This window comes from Chiloscyllium plagiosum, unplaced genomic scaffold, assembly GCF_004010195.1.
Source record: "Chiloscyllium plagiosum isolate BGI_BamShark_2017 unplaced genomic scaffold, ASM401019v2 scaf_9200, whole genome shotgun sequence".
Lineage (NCBI taxonomy): Eukaryota > Metazoa > Chordata > Chondrichthyes > Orectolobiformes > Hemiscylliidae > Chiloscyllium > Chiloscyllium plagiosum.
In genome coordinates this window covers 74,445-78,164 of record NW_025215261.1, presented here as the reverse complement: position 1 = coordinate 78,164, position 3,720 = coordinate 74,445, and the positions used below count along the sequence as shown (strand labels likewise).

General features: G+C 44.5%; 1 pseudogene; it reads left to right on the top strand.

The window, feature by feature from the left end:
- Positions 1-3,110: 3,110 nt before the first annotated feature.
- LOC122548239 overlaps positions 3,111-3,720 on the top strand; it is a 1,892-nt pseudogene continuing 1,282 nt past the window's right edge.

Genomic DNA, 3,720 nt, shown 5'->3' with positions numbered 1-3,720 from the left:
GTGTTGCCAGCAGCAGTTGTGGAAGCAGGGTCATTGGGGACATTTAAGAGACTGTTGGACATGCATATGGTCACAGAAATTTGAGGGTGCGTACATGAGGATCAATGGTCGGCACAACATTGTGGGCTGAAGGGCCTGTTCTGTGCTGTACTGTTCTATGTTCTATGTTCTAAATACATGAAGGTCAAAAGGGTATCCAGGGAAAGAAGAGGGCCCAGCAAAGATTAGCAAGTCAGCCTATGTGTGGAACAACAGGAAATGTGGGAGATACTAAGCTAGTGATTACTTAGGAGTAGTAAATGGAAGACATAGAACATGATAAAACAGATAGTGACATCTTTAAAAATGTCCATGATACAGAAGAGGTGCTGCTGGATGATTTTAAACAGAAAAGGTGGATAAAGCACGAGCACCCAATCAGGTGGACCTGGAACATGGTGATAAGCTAGGGAAGTGATTGTTGGGCCCCTTGCTGAGATATTTGTATCATCCATAGTCACAGGCGAAGTGCAGAAAGACTGGAGGCTGGCTAATGTGGTGCCACTATTTTAGAAAGGTGGTAAGGAAAAGCCAGGGAACTATTGAACAGTGAGCATAACATCAACAGGAGGCAAACAGTTGAGGGGAGTGTGAGAGACAGGATTACATCTTTTTGAAAGGCCAGGATTGATTAGGAGTAGTCAACATGGCTTTCTGCTTGGGAAGTCATGTATCACTAACTCGACTGAGATTTTTTGAATGGGTAAGGAAGAAGACTGATGAGGGCAAAGTGGTGGATGTGATCTGTATGGCCTTCAGTAAGGCGTTTGACATGGTTCCCCATGGGAATTTGGTTAGCAAGATTGGATCACATGGAATACAGGGAGAACTAGTCATTTGGATACAGAACTTGTTCAAAAGTAGAAGACAGAGGGTGGTACTGGAGGGATGCTTTTCAGACTGGAGACAAGTGATGTGCTACAAGGACCACTGCTGAGTCCACTGCTTTTCATCATTTATATAAATTATTTTAGTTAAAAAATGACAGAACACCAACAGGTTTATTTAGAAGCACAAACTTTCGGAGTGCTGCTCCTCCATCAGGTATCTGTATTTAGAAAGCTTGTACTTCCAAATAAACCTGTTGGAGTATAACTTGGTGGAGTCTCATTTTTAACTGTGCACACCCCAGTCCAGCACCGGCACCTCCACATTATTATGAATGATATGGATGTGAGGTTGCAGGTATTGTTAGTAAGTTTGCAGATTACACAAAAGTTGTAGGTGCAAAGAAGGCTACCTCAGAATACAGCAGGATCTTGATCAGATGGGCCATGGACCCAGGAGTGGCATATTGAGTTCAATTTAAATCGATATGAGGTGCTGCAATTGGATAGGCAAATCAGGGCAGGACTTACACACTTAATATAAAGGTCCTGTGGAGTGTTGCTGAACAAAGAAACGTTGGAATGCAGGTTCGTTGTTACTTGAACATGGAGTTATAGTCAGATAGGATAGCAAAGAAGGCATTTGATATGTTTTCCTTCACTGGTCAGAGCTTTGAGTATGTGACTTAAGAGAACATGTTATGGGCGTACAGAACATTGGTAATGCCACTTTTGGAATATTATGTGCAATTCTGGTCTCTCTCCTATAAAAAGAATATTGTGAAACTTGAAACGACTATTTGAGATAGTTTTTTGACCAAAGAAAAGGCCTATAATTTGGGAAGAAATATAGCGAGATGGGAAGGCTGCAAACTGACCCAAATTCAGCAAATGACTGCGGAAAGGGATTTAACTAACAAAGAACAAATGAAGAAAAGAGTAATGTTGTAGAAACTATTCCAAAAAACTGCTAAAACAATAATACATGTGTAAAAAGAGAAATGAACATTAATAGGTTGGCAAAGAGGGCCACGTGCCACTTACAACATTAAAGAGGGAAGTTCAAAATGGGGAACGAAAATGTCTCGAAAATTGCTAACATATTATTGTTCTCTGTTCACAAATGTTCACACATCTAACACAGTAGTGATATTGGTGAGTTTAGTGAGAGGGAAGAACTGAACCAAATCAGTATTATTTGGGAAATGATGTTGGGACATTGGACAGGATTGATGGTTGTGAAACACCAGTCCTTGATCATCTACATCCCAGAGTATTTAATGTAGTGGGCTGAGTAATAGTGGGTTCAGTGATGGTCATGTTCCAAGATTCTATAAGCTCTGCAATAATTTACACAGATTGGGGGCTCGGTAGTGTAAGCAATCCAATGGAAAAGGGAGGTAGGTATAAAATTGTGAACTATAGACCAGTCAGGCTGCAGGAAAAAAATCAAAATGAAAGCTTCAATTGCGAAGCATTTGACAAAACAGTATTCAGGATCTGCTAGACTCAGCATGGACATGAAGGTCCTGTTCCAGTGCATACTGTTCTGTCTTCTAAGCTTGACAAACCGACTGGCCATCTTTGAGGATGTAAGCAGTGGAGCTGATGAGAGTGTAACAGTTACTGAGGAGAAAAAACTACAACTAACTCCCTGGACACCGCTGCAAACGCTGAAAGGATGAGACATTCTATCCTTCCACACTTACATTTGGTGATATTTCTGGCGTGTGACTGTGTGAATGTGAATATTGTGTCAGAGAGGCTGTCGGAAAAGGGCGGACGGTTAGTCGAACGTAACTGTGTTTGTGTGTCCGCGAATATTATGATATTTCTGGGTTTCTCTGGTGAAAATCAAAAACATTTTCAATTCAACTTATTCCCCGGCTCCCCCACTAGACCCCAAAGGTAGAATTTAAGACAATATATTTGTTGATTTCAAGATTTCGGTCTAAAAGTACCGACAATGTCAGCGCTCAGCTCAATGAGGTCGATCTGTGCGGCAGCAAAATGCGTTTAACTCGACAGCGGAGCCATCTATTCGAGTGAAAACATTTCAGTCGCAAACCTTCCCTTGTCTGGGTCAGGGGCGATCGAGCCTGGTTCACTGGAAATGCGGAATTTCAGAGGAATCGGAGAGTTTAGGCCGTTAGAGAAACACAGAAAGGCAGCAGGAGCAGGGAGCTGACGGCAGGTTGTCCCTGCGCCGTCCGCTCGCTGCCTTGAAGTTGCTCAGTGCCGCCCCCAGTAGCATCATTGCTGACCCAGTTCAGACTGACCCAGAGAGAGATTCAGCGCAGAGTTCTCAACATGAGCGACAGTGCAGCCGCCGAAACGGCTCCTCCAGCCTCCGCTCCCACCAAAGTCAAGGCTCCCAAGAAGAAGGCGGCGGCTCCCAGGAAAAAAACACCCGGTCCTGGGTTGGGAGAGCTGATTCTGAAGGTTGTCGGAGATATCAAGGATCGCAAAGGGACGTCTCTGTCCGCTGTAAAGAAGGGGCTGGAGAGAAGCGGGATCGATGTGGGAAAGCGAAAGGCACAGATCAAGATGAGTATCAGGAGGTGCCTGGCGAACGGCTCCCTTGTTCTGGTCAAGGGCCATGGCGTCTCCGGCTCCTTCAAACTCCCAAAGAATCCAGTCAAGGCAAAAGCTTATGCCCGAAACGTCGATTCTCCTGTTCCTTGGATGCTGCCTGACCTGCTGCGCTTTTCCAGCAACACATTTTCACCCCTAAGAATCCAGTCAAGGCAAAAGCGGGAAAGAAGGCGGGAACATCAGCCGCCAAGAAACCGGCCGTGAAGAAATCACCGGCCAAGAAGGTGACAGCAAAGAAATCCCAGGCCAAGAAAGCGAC